The following is an 18,503-nucleotide window of genomic DNA, read 5'->3' as shown; positions in this document are numbered from 1 at the left end:
AAGAGGTGAAGGCTGAAGGTGGTCAGAACTGGAGCAGTGGTCTCCCTCTGGGGTGCCTTGCCCCACCACTGGTCATTACTTTCAGCTACATGGCTTGGGCTGTTTCAGTAGAACCCTGTCTGGTCTTCCTGCCTCTAGTCTCCCTCACCTCCAAGAATCTATTTTCTAAGCAACCTTCAGAGTGATCTTCCCAAGACAGAACTGTGTTCATTTGACTCCATTTCTTATAGCTCTTTCACAAATTGCTAATACTATGGCAAGGCTCTGGGCCACAGCCATACTTTAGAATCACTTGAGGGAATGTTTAACAAGTACTAGGGCCTAGGGCCTAGGCCCTGGTGACGCAGTGGTTAGGTGCTGAGCTGGTAACTGAACAGTTGGTGGTTCGAATCCACCAGCTGCTCCATGAGAGAAAGACCCAGTGATCTGCTCCTGTAAAGATTTACAGCCTTGGAAGCACTATGGGGCAGTTCTACTCTGTCCTACGGGGTCGCTATGAGTTAGAATCATTAACTCATCAATGAATTGGTGCAACACCACCACTGATTTTCTGATTTAATTTCTCTAGGATAGGGCTTTCCTGTGATTGCAGTGTGCTGCCGTTGAGACTGCTGACCCCCAAGGTAAAATCCAAACACCTGTGCACAATGTGCAGGCCTGTCCTGTATAGCTCCTGCCCATCTCACCAGGCTTCTGTCCCTTCGCGTCCTCCCCAAGCTCAAGCCATATCAAACCACACATCATTTTCAGAACCTACCCTGTGGTTTCATGCTTCTGTGGCTTTATACCTCCTGCCTTCTCTGCTTGGAAAGCCCTTTCCTGCTTGTTGACCTCATGGATGACTTTATTTGAGGCTAACTCAGCTGCAGCGTCATCTCCGGCTTGGCCCGCTGGACTTCCTTGGTCTTCCAATGTGGAATTGACCACTTTTTCTTCTGTGCCTCCACCTTGCACGTTTCCTTCACTAAAGCACCCATCACTGGCAGTGGCATAGATGTGTATTCATCCCTTCAGTGGACTTTGGAGTCCCCTAAGTTTGTAGCCTTTCTTACCCACTGTATCAGATTCCTAGGTCTGCCAGAATGGGGTACCATAAACTGGGTGGCTTATAAGAACATAAATGCTTGTCTCATAGTTCTGGGGGCCAGAAGTATGAATTTAGGGTGTCAACAGGGTCATGTTCTCTCTGAAGGCTCTAAAAAAGAGGAAGATTATTTCTTGTCTCTCCCAGCTTTTGGTAGCCTGAGGAATTCCTTAGCTTGGCTTGCAGCTGTAGCCTAAATCCGTTGTCACATGGTTGTCTTCCCTCTGTCTGTCTCTGTATCTCTTCCCCTCTTTTATAGGACACTGCTGTTGTTTGCAACCCTGGTGGTGTAGTGATTAAGAGCTATAGCTGCTAACCAAAAGGCGCTCCTTGGAAATCCTATGGGGCAGTTCTACTCTGTCCTTTTAGGTCGCCATGAGTAGAATAGACTCGATGGCAATGGGTTTGGTTTTGGGTTTGTTGTTGTTGTTAGGTACCGTGGAGTTGATTCTGACTCATAGAATTGCCCCATAGGGTTTTCTTGGCTGTGATCTTTATGGAAGCAGATCGCTAGGTCTTTCTCCTGCAGGGCAGCTGGGTGGTTCGAATCACCAACCTTTTAGTTAGCAGTTGAGCACTTAACCATTTCTGCCACCAGGGCTCCTCATTATAGGACCCTCCCCACTCTGGGATGACCTCATGTTAGCTGATAACATCTTCAAAGGTCCTATTTCCAAACAAGGTCACATTCACAGGTACCAGGCATTAGGATTTCAACATAGATTTTTGGAGACAATTCAGTTCATAGCACCCACTTTGGGTGACTTTGGGCAAATTGCTTCAGCCCTGAGTATTTCCTTAGCTCTAAAGGGCATAATGATACCCACTTGATGTGTTTGTTACAAGGAGTCAGTGAAATAACACGCGTAGAGTGCTTAGGACAGCACCCGGCGCAGAGTGTGCCTGGTTTCCAAGGAGCGGCTGGTGAATTTGAAGTGCCAACCTTTTGGTTAGCAGCCGAGCTCTTAACCAGTGTGCCACTAGGGCTCCCGGTAAATGGCAGTTGTGGTTATCATCTGATTCTCTGCCTCTAGACCAGCACTGCCCAATAAAAATATAACATGAGCCACAAATGTGAGCCATATATGTAATTTTAAAATTTCTCGTAGGCACATTAAAAAATGTAAGCAGAAATAAAATTAATTTCGACAACAAATTTCATTTAATGTACTAGATCCAAAATATTATTGTTTTAACATGTAATCAATATAAAAATTATTAATGTGATATTTTGATTTTGTTTCATATACACCCAGATGCAAATTTAGACTAGCCACATTTTAAGAGCTCAGTAGCCATATGTAACCAACAGCTACTGCATTGGACAGTGCAGCACTAGACTCAGGAAATTCTGAATTTCCTGAGGATAGGCACAGTGTCTGATTTTCTCTGCATCATTCAATGCTTGGCACGTAGTTATGATTAATACATGTTTACTAGCTATTATTGAACTAGGTCAGATAGGTCATAACATTGGGGAGGTTACCAAGGGGAATAATTTATATGCAATCACCTACAATGACAGGCTAAGGAAACCTGGCAGTGACTGAAAGTGAGGCCCTGCCTTGTTCTGACAGAGCCAGGATACAGGTGGAACACAGCCCATCTCTACAGCAAGTCTGAGCTTAATAGCCCAGAATTGGAAAGGCCCAGATCTTGATCTTGATGCAGATCTTGATCTTGATGCTGGTGGCCACCATAATTTGAGTTCCTTTCAAGTCAGTCTCATGCTAAATTGGAGCCAACCAGCCTCACCTTGTAGCAGAGTAGGTGGTCTTTTTTATAGAATCTTGAGACTACTATGGGAAAATCACCTGATCTCAGACACCTTCTCAGCCATGCTGACCCCCAGCGAATGGTTATAAAAATAGATATGAGTTTGAATTCTGCTCCACCATTACCTCTCTGGGCTTCAGTTCCTCATCTGTGAAATGCAGAGAATAGCAATAACTTCTACCTCTTAGGGTTGCCCTGAAGAGATCACGTGCTTCTAATAATAATAAAAAAAAGGCTCCTAATAATTCCTGTTTCCTGGTGTTCACCTCCTGTGCAACTGCTCCTCTTGAGTGCAGTAGGACCTAGTGACTTGATCCTAACAAATCGAATGTGGTAAAGGTGATGGGACATCACTTCCATGCTTAGGTAACAAAAGGCTCTGACTTGCATCTTGCTAGGACTCTATCTTGCCCTCTCACTTGCTCTGCCTGATGGAGCAAGCTGCCATGTTGTGACATACCCTAGGAGAGGCGCACGTGGCAAGAAATGGTAGAAGATTCCAGCCAAAAGCTCACGAGAGCTTCATGAGGAACTGAAGCCTCAATCCAACAGCTTGTGAAGAATTGAATCTTGAAAACAACCATGTAAGTGAGCTTGGAAGTGGGTGCTTCCCAGTCCAGTCTTGAGGTGAAACTGGATCTTTGTGAGAGACGTAGAACCAGAGGGCCCAGCTAAGCCGTGCCCAGACCCATGTAAACTGTCAGATAATAAGTGTGTGTTGCTTTAAGCTGCTACATTTTGGGGTAATTTGTAAGATGTATGTAAGTTTAATATAGCATCTGGAACATAGACTTCTTGTTGTTGGGTGCTGTGGAGTTGATTTTGACTTATAGCAACCCCACGTGCTACACAGTAGAGCTATTCCATAGGGTTTCCTAGGCTGTAATATTTATGGAAGCAGATCGCCAGGTCTTTTCTCCCATGGAGCTGCTGGTGGGTTTGAACAGCCGACCTTTCAGTTAGCCGTTGAGTGCTTAACCATTATGCCACCAGGCTCCTGGAATATAGACAGTGCACAGTAAATTTAACTATTACTTTTAGCAGTAGTACCAGAAAATTCTATTGGCAAGGAGCTGTCGTCTTTTGCCAGAGAAAACCTATAAGCTAGGCAGCCTATGAGTGACGTTCATGAGCAGCCAGAATTAAATCAGAGTGACCTGAGTAGAGTCATCTTTTTTTTTTTTTTTTTTTTTTTTTTAACCACAGCTCATTCTTTTGCACTGGAGTTGGCATTTGTCTGCATACCCTAGGCATGGTTCCATCCCATCCTATCAACACATCCAAGTTCACAAGTAGTGTCCAATATACCTGCACCGAGAGGACATAAATTGGACCCTTTTCTGGGATGGGGAACCACAGATGACTTGGGGACTAAGAGCAGGAACAGACCTGGGAACAAGGTACAAATCAGCCCATAGGTCAGGCTTTTTTTTCCTTCTTTTTTCAACTTGGTTTTCCTCTGAGAGCAAATCTAGTGAGAAGAATCCAAGCATGATGGAATTAAGCATCTGTGGTTGTGAAAGCTAATCGATTACTCTGTGCCTGGTCTGAGAAACAAATATGTTAACTGAAGAGGTGTGGCCTGTGTATAGTCGAGAGGAAGGGGACCCCAAGGAGCAGTGATTTGTCAGTGTCTTTCCAGCTCTGTCCAAAGCAAGGGGGCCCATCTGTCTGACAGACACATCCTCTCTGCTTGACAGGTGGGCCCGAGAGGAGCGGGGAGCATCAGGCAATCATAACTCACTGAAACAAGCCATTAAGATTAACCTGCTACTCTGCTTGCACGGGGTCCTGCTTGCCACGCAGCCTTCTGATAAGAATCATCCCTTCCTGACCTATACTGGCCTGCGACGAGAGGGTACCCCACCAACGGACAGGAGCTTCTGGCTTTCTCGGCAGTTATAGTTCTCTCTGGGACTAATGAGCTGACATTCTGGCTTATTCATTAGTCTCCTGAGAGTTTGTTCAGCCTGGGTGGGTCTCTGAACTCTAGGGCACTGACCAAATAGAGCTGCTGCTTCTCAAAGTGGAGGGCGAGTGCCTGGGGCCTGGTGACCTCCCTCCCCCCTCTCTCCCTCCCTCCTCCCTTCCTCCTAAACTCCTCCCTCTCTCCTTCCCACCCTCTTTTGTCCCCTCCCATTCTCCTTTTCTCCCCACCTCAATTCTTCCTCCCGTCCCTCCTCCCTCTTTCTCTCCCTCCTCCGTCCCTTCCTCCTCTTTTCTACCCACCCTAACAATCGACACCCATGAAGCAGTAGTCAAGAAATCAACTGATGTATTGCATTGGACAAATCTGTGGCAAAAGACCTTGTAAAAATCTTAAAAAGGAAAGAAAGTTGTCACTTGGATGACTAAGGTGCACCTGACCCAACCCATGGTATTTTCAGTAGCTTCATATGCATACAAAAGCTGGACAATAAAAAAGGAAGACTGAAGAAGAATAGACACATTTGAATTGTCGTGTTGGTGAAGAATGTTGAATACACCGTGGACTGCCAGAAGAACGAACAAATCTGTCTTAGAAGTACAGCCAGAATGCTCCTTAGAAATGAGGATGGTGACTTTGTCTTGCTTACTTTGGACATGTCATCAGGAGGGATTAATTACTGGAGAAAAACATCGTGGTTGGTAAAGTAGAAACCAAAAAAAAAAAAAAAAAACCCAAAACAAAAAACCCCAAACCCACTGTAATCAAGTCAATTCCAACTCATAGCAATCCCATAGGGTTTCCAAGGCTGTAAATCTTTATGGAAGCAGACAGCTACATCTTTCCATGGAGCCACTGGTGGTTTCGAACCACTAACCTTTGGGTTAGCAGTCAAATACTTTAACCACTGCACCATCAGGGTTCCTTTGTAGAGGATCAGCAAAAAAGAGGGAGACACTTAATGAGATGGATTGGCACAGTGGCTGTAACAATGGCCTCAGACATAGCAAGGATTGTGAGGATGGCTCAGGGCTGGGCAGTGTTTCATTCTGTTGTATGTGGCGTCGCTATGAGTAGGAGCTGACTCAATGGCACCTCACAACAGCAACCACACTCCATCCTTCCTTTCTCCCTCCCTTCTTCCTTTCCTCATTTCTTCTTTCCTCCCCTGCCTCCTTGTGTATCTCCATCCCAGCCTTCTTTTCTTCCTCGTTCTCTTTCTTCCATCTACACCTCCCCTTTCCTCGCCCAAACACACACTCAATCTCCCTTGTATGAATCATGGTCTAGCATGTTGATTAGGTGAATGTATTCTAAAGCCAGTTGGGTTTAAATTATGGTTCTGTCACTTAGTAGCTGTGGGATGGGTGAGTTGCTTTAAGTTGTCTGTGACTCATCTGTAAAATGGAAATAATCATAGCACTTACTTCATAGGGCTGATGTCAAGATGGAATAAATGGGCACAGTGCCAGGCCAGGGTAACCGCTCAGTCAACATTTGCTAAACCACCAATACTGAGTGCCTGTCCTGTGCCGGCCGTGCTGGGCGCTGGTGCTTGGAGATACAGACTTGCCTCCAGGGTGCTTACTGGAAGGACAGGAAGTCTGAGGAATCACCAGGCCATTTCAAAGCACACCTCAGGCAGGGACCACCCACTGTGAGGGCTGGTGTCCCTCAGGGACAGGTGGGTCTCACTGCTTTCTGTTTTCTCACTGGCACAGATGCTACTGCCCAGGGCCAAAGGAGTACAGTCTGAGGGTCCAGAGGCCTCTTGCAGAAGGGGGCCCTACAGGGGGCAGAACCTACAAGAAGAGGTGGCAAGGGCATGGAGGCCAGGCTTTGGGTGATGGGGTGTGGTCTGCACACCCTACAGTGGTCAGTCAATAGCTATGCTCAGCAATGAGGTGTTTGCTCCTGGTTCCTGGTGACTGCAGCCCTGCTGGGCCTCCCGTGCAGGCAGATGGGTGTGTGGGACTGAACATGACATGATGCAGGTGGACCTGTGTCAGCTTGGGACTGACTGTAGTGTGATCGCCAAGGTGGGCAATGCCTAGGGAGACCCGGATGCCATTACCCAGAGTGAAGGAGGAGATAAGATTGCTTCCTTAGGGTTGTGGGAAGGGAGTGATAAATCTCACCACTCTCCTCCCCCAGGGCGCTGATCCCCACTCCACTGAGACTCCCACTAAGGGGTTTGCTGTCGGAAGCTGCTCTCCTGAGGCCTTTGTCACATTGTCTTGTTCTCTGTTTTGTCAAGTGCATGGATTCAGTGTCTCTGCTAATAGACTTTAAAATTTTAAACAATTAAAAAATTAAATTAATTTTATTTTGGAATAGATGATGTATTGGCATGCGTAAAATTCAAACCAAAACCAAACCAAACCCAGTGCCGTCAAATCGATTCCAACTCATAGAGACCCTATAGGACAGAGTAGAACTGCCCCATGGAGTGTCCAAGGAGCGCCTGGTGGATTCGAATTGCTGACCCTTTGGATAGCAGCCATAGCACTTAACCACTACGCCACCAGGGTTTCCTAAAATTCAAAAGGCACTAAAAACCAAAAAACCTGTTGCCATTGAGTTGGTTCCAAGTCATAGCAACTCTAAAGGATAGAGTAAAACTGCTCCATAGGGTTTCCACGGAGTGCCTGGTGGATTTGAACTGCCAACTTTTTGGTTAGCAGCTGTAGCTCTTAACCACTATGTGAGCAGGGTTTCCAAAGGCACTAAAAGGCATTTAAAAAGTATCCCTCCCACTTGGTCCTTCTTCCCAGAGGCAACTAATGTTACCAGTTTCTTGTGAGATAGTAAGAATTTTAGATAAAAAGGACTGTACTCATTTACTAAGGAGCCCTGGTGGTGCAGTGGTTAAGCACTCAGCTGCAAGCCCCAAGGCTGGCAGTTTGAACCCACCAGCCACTCTGTGGGAGAAAGATGTGGCAGTCGGCTTCTGTGAAGATTGCAGCCTTGGAAACCCTATGGGGTGGTTCTACTGTGCGATGTAGGGTTGCTGGGAGTCAGAATCAACTCAAAGGCAATGGCTTAGGTAGTTGTAATAAAATACCACAAACTGGGTGGCTTTAAATAAGAGAAAATTATTCTGTTACAGTTCTGGAGACTAGAAGTCAGGAATTAAGGTGTCAACAGGGCCATGCTTCTTCTGAAGACTCTAGAGAAGGATACTTCCTTGCCTCTCCCAGCTTCTGGTAGCCCCAGGCTTGTGACAGCATCACTCCAATCTCTGCTCTGTCTTCATATGGCCATCTTGAGTCTGCGTCTGTCTCTGTGTCTCTTTTTCTTTTCTTATAAGAACACCAATCATATTGGATTAGGGATCACCCTACTCCAGTATGACTTTGTTTTAGCTTAAGTAATTACATCTGCAAAGATGCTATTTCCAAATACAGTCACATTCACAGGTACCAGGAGTTAGGACTTAAATATATCTTTTGAGGGGGACACAAATCAACCCAAAACAGGGATCATGATTTTATACAATTTATATTAATTCAACAGTTATTTATTGAGCACCAATGAAGTGCCAGACCCCGGAGATACAAAGACCATCCGGCCATGATCTCTGCCCTTAGGGTCACCCAGTCCAGTGGAGGAGCAACCGGATTGGCCATCAGTTATAATAACCCAGTGCTACTCAAGAACTAGAAATACATGAAGGTTCCTAGGTGGTGCAAACAGTTTACACTCAACTACTAACCTAAAGATGGCAGTTCAAGCCCACCCAATGGGCATCGTGGAAGAAACACCTGGAGATCTGCTTCCATACAAATTAAACCAAAACCAAACTCATTGCTGTCGAGTCTATTCCAACTCAGAGCAACCCTACAGGGTAGAGTAGAACTGCCCCATAGGGTTCCAAGGCTGTAATCTTTATGGAAGCAGACTGCCACATCTTTCTGCCATAGAGTGACTGGTGGGTTTGAACTGTTGGCTTTTAGGTTAGCAGCCGAGTGCCTAAGTGCTGCGCCACCAGGGATTACAGCCAAGAGAACTCTATGGAGCGGTTTTATTCTTTTTGTGTGTGTGTGATCCATAAGGTCTTTATTGGCTAATTTTCAGAAGTAGATCACCAGATGTTTCTTCCTAGTCTGCCTTAGTCTAGAAGCTCAGTTGAAACTTGTCCACCATGGGTGAACCTGCTGGTGTTTGAAAAACCAGTGGCATAGTTTCCAGCATCACAGGAACACACAAGCTACCACAGTACGACACACTGACAGAGGGTGGCCTGTGAGGTTACCCGTTGCCATCTATTCAATTCCAACTCATAGTGACCCTACAGGACAGAGTACTGGAGCAGTTTTATTCTTAATGGCAATGGGTTAGACAGCTGCAGAGGTAGCACCAAGGGCTGGAGAGGGAAAAATAGTCCAGCAATGGAGACAGCAAAGGGCCTGTAACTTACTCAGGATGGGAGTGTTTTAAAATTCACTTCCTCCTGAATGAATTAATTTTTATTCTTTGTCTTAGCATGGTATCTTAGAATTGAAGTCTCCTTGGGACCATCTGCCCTCTTTTAAAATTTAACTTGTTTCCAAAATGCTCCTTCTTGAATCACCTGCTTAACTCCTTACTCTGCTACCTGTGGACTTCTGATGCTTCTGGGGTCGCATCTGCCTTCAAGCCCTTACTTACCTGGTAATAGACCTGGGACAGAATTCTTAAATTGTGTCTCTCTCTAAATGTGTTAACTACAGGCCCTCATAATAGCACACACATTTGAAGACAAGAAGGAGAAGGCTTTAGGAAGCAGAGACAGGGAGGTGGGGAGTCTATATAGTGGCTGTACTGAGCTCCCTTTGGTTCCCAGAGCAGTGAGTGGTTGCTTCTTTCTCTCTCTCAGACACAGGGGAGTTCACTCTGGACAGTCCTGTGGGCAGAAGAGGGGAGCTGGGGAGCCAAAGACAAGAGCAGGCAAGCAGAAGGTCAAAGGCCTCATAGTCATCCAAGGTCAAGACAGGACAGACCTGGAAGCCAGGTGGTGTCCAGAGGGGCCAAAGAATGTGCTGCCCAGTGGTCAGCAGCAAGCCAGGAGCCTTGGAGCCAGGAAAGAGCAAGATGAGGCCAGCATCCAGACCCTGGGAGGCTGTGCAGGCCAGTGCTAGCTGGGAATTCCTACCAGAAGACACTGAAGGAGCTGCTAGCTCTCAGGCTATTTCCCACCATGTGTGGGCTGCTGGACTTGAGGGTGCACAAGTGTTGTGGACATTGGAAGAAAGACTCTTGCTGGCAGGGACAGAGGGAGGGGAGCTGAGGTGCCGAGGACCAGGAAGTGTGGCCCATGAGGAGGATGGTGGTCCCTAAGAGGGCCCACTCCAACTCTGAAACCCCCAGCCAACCTGTGCTGGCAGCCAGCCCTTGGGTGTGCTATGAGGCTATCTAGCTAGTCCCTGACTGACGGAGAATAGCAAACCCAGTCGTTCAGGTCAGCCTGACCTCTGGGAAGTCACTGGATGGAGGGCGATACCAATGTGTAGACCTGCTCTGCACATGATGATAACTAACCTACTCTGCACATGATGATAACTGCCAGGCACTACCTACAAACTTTAAAAGCACTGATCCATTTAATCCTCAACAAACTCTGTAGTGAATACTCATCATGCCAGTTTGTGGTTGAGGAAACTGAGGCACAGAGTGGTTAAATGACTGTCCCAAAATGCCTAGCTAGTAAATGGCAGAGTAAAAGTTTGAACCCAGACAGTCTGGCTCCAGAGTCGTCTTTCTTAAACACTAGGCTGTACTGCTTATATCTCTTAACTACCATCTTCCTGTCCCCACACCCTGCTACAAAGTCCAATGACCCAGGGTTCATTGTCTCATAGATTTGACTGAGGTTACTTCTCTAGTGTCTTGGCCAAAGTCCCTCCCTGCAGCATCTCTGCAGCCTCCGAGCCTACTCCTGTAACCTTCTAGCCTTCCCTTCATTTCTCCCCATCTAAGTTCATTAGGGAGTCCCTGGGTGGTACGAGCGGTTAGTGTGCTCAGCTGCTAACCGAAAGGTTGGAGGTTCTAGTCTACCCAGAGGCACTTTGGAAGAAAGTCTTGGCAATCTACTTTCAAAAGATCAGACATTAAAAAGTCCATGGAACACAGTTTTACTCTGACGCACACGGGGTCACCATGAATTGTAACTCAGTTGGCATCTGGTTACTGGTTAAGGCTACTAGATCCAATAAATAAAAATACAGATATCTAGTTGAATTTGAATTTCAGAGAAACAGCAAATAATTTTTTTTTCTAGTATAAATATTTCCCAAACATTTCATGGAAACTACTTATATTTGGTACATACCTATACTAAAAAAATACTTGTTGTTTCTCTAGAAATTCAAAGGTAACTGGGTCTACTGTGTTTGACCTGGCAACCTATCCCTCTAGTCTGAGTGTTGTGCTAGGATCATACATAGATAAGGAGATGCTGCTGTGAATACTCCCTCTTCCAGGTAGCTTACAAAATATTCACTCATATTGATTTCAGTGTAATCCCCGTGGGAGCCTAGTATTAGCAAGTCTCCATTAAGACATGCGCTTATTAAATCCCACTCTCAGTCTCCAGATTTCAAGCCACATACTCACCAATCCCAGAGCAGATGAATGCTTTATAAGCCTGTGTTTTACAACCGCACCACAGAGTTTTTGAAATTCTAAATACACTCTACCCTGTCCACTGGTTCTCCCTCCACCAATCACGCCTCTCTATTTGCTTCTCTTTAAAAGGGAATTTGCAGGTTAGCCTTTTCTGGGTCCGCTTTAGAAAAAACCATGCCAGGTTTCTACCAACTCCATGCCTTTCAGGTGTCCTTTATTACAGATTGTATCAATGTGCTTTTAACAGAAGTCAGGCCCGTTGCCCTCTGGCAGGATGTTCCTCAAAACCAGGAAGTGGTTTTGTAGGTGGGAATGACTTTGGCCATCATCCAGGCTTCTGGTACCCAAGGCTTTTTATAATAACAGGTCACACATCTTGGCCAACAATTCTGTAATTTCACCTTTAGAGCTCTTGGGTGGATGTCATCTGGTAGGCATGATTTATTCACATCTAATTTGTCAATTAGATCTAGAACATCTCATTTGTTTACCACTAGTTCATCTAATACCCATGTCTTGTCTGCTTCAAAAGACACTTTGAGCATAGGAAACTCACTCCTGTCTTTTTCAATCCGTTAACAGATGGTTAGTAAAGTTGGGTATAAGCTAGGCACTATGTTAGATTCTGTGGAAGAAGCAAAGTGTAGAAGATGTGCTCCCTGCCATTAAAGAGTTCATAGTCTGGTAAGGAAGATGACTGTGTTAGGAATGCTTTCAGGGACAAGTAACAGGAAAATTGGCTAAAAGTAGATTAAACAAATAGAAGTTAATTTTTCATTTTATAATAAATAGTCTGGAAGTGGGCAAATGCTGATGTTGGTTTAGCTACTCAACAATGTCCTTAGTGACCAGGCTCCATAGGTCAATTCTTAACTGGCTTCTCACCCTTGTGCTTGTTGCCTCATGATCACAATATGGCTGCTTCAGCTCCAGGCATTATGCCCATATTTGAGGCAACATAAAGGAACAATAGGGTGCCATCTGTTTCTGTCTCTTTTATCAGAAATAGCAAAAAACTTTTCAGAAGCAGCTTTTCCGCAAGTAGATCTGAGTGAATCTATAATTGGCTAAAATGTGTCACTTGGCCACCTTTAGCACTACAGGCTGGGAAAATGAATGTTTAGGTATTCCAGCCTCTTTGGTGGAATGGGCATGAGAGAAGGAGATTGGGAATGGGTATTGGGTTAGGCAGTCAACAGCCTCTGTCTCAGAAGAAAGGCATAAACATAAAAATGTGACTGAAAATCTAAGGCAGTTTCAATGCCAAAGGAGTTGGATTCAGCAAATTCTTAATGCCCCTGGTTTCTTTCTTTCTTGGAGTTGAGATGGAGGAGCATTCCTCATGAACTTGGGTAGGATATGGGACTTGATTTGTGCCAGAAAGGCTGGTGAGAATTAGACATTGTTGTGGAAAGGACATTCTAGGCTGGGGAAATGATGGACAGGAGCAGAGATGGGGACACATAGCTGTCTCTCAGGGCAGTGAGCATGGAGTGGTAGGCTCATGTGGTGGGGAAATGGCCTCAAAGAACTACTTTTAGGTTAATTTTTTCAGGATCTCCCCTCTTGCCTCTTTCGGAAGCTTCGCCTTGCCTTACATGCATGGAGAAGAGGAAGCACTGTGTGGAAGTAAGTGCCCAGCAAGGTTGGCTTCAGATGCATCATGTTGCCCAACATCAGCTTCTGAGCTCTGAGCGAGCACACTTCTTACCTGCTCATGAAGGGCCTTGTTTGCCTCAACTCCAGCTTCTGACTACCTGGTCCTTGTTTCTGGAGCTCACCCTTCTGCCTCGCACCTCTGTATTCCTTTCCATCTCTAGAATGATTCCCTTGCCATTGAAGGGAATCACTTTGGGATGTTATCCTTTCTTCTCAGATGTTCACAGTACATTCTCTTCCCCAATTTGACTTTTTTTGACCATTGACAACCTGCCCATGCTCACCCAACTCTTGACAGCTGGTATTCGTAGGCTCTATGCTTGAAATCTAGTCTGGGCCAAGTCCTGGTCCAACCCTTCAACTGGACTTGACCAAGCAATTGGCCAGCCCTTAGATAGGTCTCAAGAGCTTTGAATACCAGGCAAAACGTTTGTACTGTATCTCATAGGCAAGAGGCTGTCATTGAAGACCTTGGTTGGGCTAATCAAAGTCAGGAGAAAGTGTCACCTGGGGAAGCTTTCTTTGACAGTGGCATTTAGGAGGGATTGGGGAGAGGAGATATGGTGGAGAACAGGCTAGCTTGGAGGCTGCTGTAGGAGCCTAGGAAGAACCGGTTGCTGTTGAATCAGCTCCGACTCATGGCAACCCCATGTGTATGAGAGTAGATCTGTGCTCCATATGGTTTTCAATGGCTGATTTTTTGGGAAGTTGATCTCTTTCATCCGAGAGGCCTCGGGTGGACTTGAACTGCCAACCTTTCAATTAGCAGCTCAGCATGTTAGCTGTTTGCTTCACCCAGGGACACCAGCCTATAAAAATCTAGACTGAAATAGAGACTAGGGGAAGGGCTTGATATAAGAAAAATGTGAAAGAACATGTCATCGGCAGAATTTGGGACCTGATTTGCTTGGTTTAGGAGGAGAAGAAAAAGCATAAGAGGATGTCAATGTTGCCAGCAGAACTATTATTAGAAATAACAGGCGAGGATTGGTTGAACCAATTTTTTTTGGTTTGTTTAGTTGGTTTTTAAGAAGTGTATCTGGTTTTAGCAAGCTTAGTTTGAAGTGGCAGCAGGGCTTCTAAGGTGGCATGACTGATAGGCACAGGAGACATGGCATGGGTGTTGAGGAAAGGACCAGGGTGGAGGTGAAAGGTTATACCTAAAAACAGGGGGAATGTGTGGCTAGGAAAGAGCAGGGAGAAAAAGGTAATCCTTGGAGCAGGCCCTGGGTGGAAGTCCAGGGGAAGAAGGGAAGACAAGGAAGGAGCTGAGGACACAGGACCTGTGAGGGTCGGAACAACTAGGAGAGAGTCTTCAACAGGCGGGTGTGGTCTGCAACGGCAGGCTGCAGACATCTTCCTTTGTGATGGCAACGCAAAGAATCTGAGTTCTTTTGCTGGGTTCCAGTCATTTCTTAGTCTGGTCCTGGCCCTGCAATCATTAATTTTCGGATACTCTAGTTTTCACCCTTGGATGTGCTCACTTTTACTTCTGGGTCGGATCCCTACAAAATACTTCTTAAATTAAAAAAAAATAATAATTTCTGTTTATTGTTCATTTTTAATTGTTGTAAAAATATGTATAATACAACATTTGCCAATTTAACATTTTTTACTTAGATAATTTTGACCTAAGTTATTTCTAGTTTTCACCTGTCTGTCACAATGGGTGAACTTCGCCATTCTCCCAACTTGAATATTTCTCAGTTTTAAGAAGATATCTTTCTTAAATGAAGACAGAATATTTTATGTGGCTTGTTAGCCAAGCAGTGCTGGTCACATTTGGTTGGCTTGTAAGTTTCTTCTTCTTGTTAGACATTTTCCCTGGCTTCCTGAAAGGTGTTCATGATTCAGGATTTCTGTGAACTTTTTACATCTTTCTATTCTTAGCTCATTCTCGTATTTTCCTAGTTCCTATGTCAAAACCTGGGGTATCTTATTATGGATTTTTCTCTCTTCTCCTTGATTGTTAGAGCTAATTTCGTGTCATAATGTTAACAGCAGCTAAGATTCGTACAGTGCTTTACACTTTACAAAGCATGTCATAGACATTTTTATTTTATCTTCACAGCAATTCTGGGAAGCAGTTTAGGTAAAATCGTCCTTATTTTACAAACGAGGCTTCCGAAGCCCAGAGAACTTGGGAGACGTGGCTCAACTGGTAATAAAAGGAGCCAGGGTGAACTTCAGATCTTTGGTTCTTTTTCGTTTTTATACTAATACTATTTCTTTTTTTCCTCAAAAAAAAAAAAAAAAAAAAAGACAGTACATGATCATTTGGGGAAATTTGGGAAATACAAGAAAGAGTAAAGAAGGAAGCATATATTACTACTCCTTCCGCTGCCCTGATAGTCCTGCTTTTTGTGATATTTCTTTCTAGTCGTGCTTCTATGAATTAGTAAGGTCTTTCTGTAACCGGATAAATTATGGGTGTAATTTATATTTATAAACACAAATATATAAATTTTATATGCATACTTATAAATTATATTTATAAACACTGTTGTTGTTGGTTGTCATCGAGTCCCATCTGACTGATAGCAACCCTGTGTGACAGAGTAGAGCTGCCTCATAGGGTTTTCTCGGCTGTAATCTTTATGGAAGTAGATCATCAGGTCTTTGTCCTGAGGAGCTGCTGGGTGAGTTTGAAGCACCCACTTTTCAGTTGGCAGCCGAGTGCTTAAATTTTCTCTATTTATAAATTTCTTGTATTTATATATAAAATGTTTTATGTATTTATAAACATAAATATATAAAATTTATATGTAGTTATACATATTTACATGTATATAAATTATTATATATTTACACATAAAATTTTTATGTATAAATAAAAAAAGATGATAATAAATAACTAACTATGCCTTGATTTTGGAACTGACATGTGACATTACATAGCGAACGTTTCCCTATGGCATTCACCTATTTCAAAATCTATTCTAGCCTGTGGTTATATTATAATTTATGTAACCGTTCTCCTCTTGCTAAGCTTTTAAGTTGCCTCCATTTTTTGACTTGTGTAAAAACACTTTTGAAGAACATTTTTATTCCATAAACATCCGCCTGAATCTCAGTGATCAAGAATGACGGTGTTAAAGAGCGTATTGTCCAATCGCATTCCACAAATATACCAGTTTTTTTCCAACAAGAAGTATTTGTGTCAATCTTACCACATTCTTGCCAGCATTGAATATGTTTTTTTGAAATTGCAAACTTTTATTTCATTTGGTACAAGTTTTGAACATTGTGATGTGGCCTTTAATCCTTAAAAGCAGATCTAATATTGCTCTTCAGCCTGTCAAGACCCTCTACAAACTGCCCTTTTCAGCCTTCACATTACTTATGCAATATAGTATAATTGTATTCTTTTTTTTTTTTTAAAATTGTACTTTAGGTGCAGGCTTACAGAACGAACTAGTTTCTCATTAAGCACTTAGTACCCATACTGTTTTATGACATTGGTTAACAACCCCACGACAGGTCAACACTCTCCCTTCTCAACCTTGGGTTCCTTATTACCAGCTTTCCTGTCCGCTCCTGACTTCTAGTCCTTCCCCCTGGGCTGGTGTGCCCCTTTAGTCTCGTTTTGCTTTATGGGCCTGTCCAGTCTTTGGCTGAAGGGAGAACCTCAGGAATGACTTCATTACTGAGCTAAAAGGGTGTCTGGGGGCCATACACTCGGGATTTCTCCAGTCTCTGTCAGGCCAGTAAGTCTGGTCTTTTTTTGTGAGTTAGAATTTTGTTCTGCATTTTTCTCCAGCTCTCCAGGCCAGCATTGAATATATATATATATATTTTTATCAACTTTTATTGAGCTTCAAGTGAACGTTTACAAATCAAGTCAGACTGTCACATATAAGTTTATATACACCTTACTCCGTACTTCCACTTGCTCTCCCCCTAATGAGTCAGCCCTTCCAGTCTCTCCTTTCGTGACAATTTTGCCAGCTTCCAACTCTCTCTATCCTCCCATCCCCCCTCCAGACAGGAGATGCCAACACAGTCTCAAGTGTCCACCTGATACAAGTAGCTCACTCTTCATCAGCATCTCTCTCCCACCCACTGTCGAGTCCCTTTCATGTCTGATGAGTTGTCTTCGGGAATGGTTCCTGTCCTGGGCCAACAGAAGGTTTGGGGACCATGACCACCGGGATTTTTCTAGTCTCAGTCAGACCATTAAGTCTGGTCTTTTTATGAGAATTTGGGGCCTGCATCCCACTGATCTCCTGCTCCGTCAGGGGTTCTCTGTTGTGCTCCCTGTCAGGGCAGTCATCGATTGTGGCCAGGCACCAACTAGTTCTTCTGGTCTCAGGATGATGTAGGTCTCTGGTTCATGTGGCCCTTTCTGTCTCTCGGGCTCTTAGTTATCGTGTGACCTTGGTGTTCTTCATTCTCCTTTGCTCCAGGTGGGTTGAGACCAATTGATGCACCTTAGATGGCCGCTTGTTAGCATTTAAGACCCCAGACGCCACATTTCAAAGTGGGATGCAGAATGTTTTCATAATAGAATTATTTTGCCAATTGACTTAGAAGTCCCCTTAAACCATGGTCCCCAAACCCCTGCCCTTGCTCCACTGACCTTTGAAGCATTCAGCTTATCCCGGAAACTTCTTTGCTTTTGGTCCAGTCCAGTTGAGCTGACCTTGCATGTATTGAGTATTGTCCTTGCCTTCACCTAAAGCAGTTCTTATCTACTAATTAATCAGTAAAAAACCTTCTCCTACCCTCCCTCCCTCCCCCCCTCGTAACCACAAAAGTATATGTTCTTCTCAGTTTTTACTATTTCTCAAGATCTTATAATAGTGGTCTTATACAATAGTTGTCCTTTTGCCTCTGACTAATTTCACTCAGCATAATGCCTTCCAGGTTCCTCCATATTATGAAATGTTTCACAGATTCGTCACGGTTCTTTATCGATGCATGGTATTCCATTGTGTGAATATACCACAGTTTATTTAACCATTCATCCGTTGATGGACACCTTGGTTGCTTCCAGCTTTTTGCTATTGTAAACAGAGGTGCAATAAACATGGGTGTGCATATATCTGTTTGTGTGAAGGCTCTTATTTCTCTAGGGTATATTCTGAGGAGTGGGATTTCTGGGTTATGTGGTAGTTCTATTTCTAACTTTTTAAGATAACGCCAGATAGATTTCCAAAGTGGTTGTACCATTTTACATTCCCACCAGCAGTGTATGAGAGTTCCAATCTCTCCACAGCCTCTCCAACATTTATTATTTTGTGTCTTTTGGATTAATGCCAGCCTTGTTGGCGTGAGATGGAATCTCATTGTAGTTTTAATTTGCATTTCTCTAATGGCTAATGATCGAGAGCATTTTCTCATGTATCTGTTAGCTGCCTGAATATCTTCTTTAGTGAAATGTGTGTTCATATCCTTTGCCCACTTCTTGATTGGGTTGTTTGTCTTTTTGTGGTTGAGTTTTGACAGAAT

Source organism: Elephas maximus, chromosome 1 (genome assembly GCF_024166365.1).
Source record: "Elephas maximus indicus isolate mEleMax1 chromosome 1, mEleMax1 primary haplotype, whole genome shotgun sequence".
Classification (NCBI taxonomy): domain Eukaryota; kingdom Metazoa; phylum Chordata; class Mammalia; order Proboscidea; family Elephantidae; genus Elephas; species Elephas maximus.
This window is presented reverse-complemented; position numbering follows the sequence as displayed.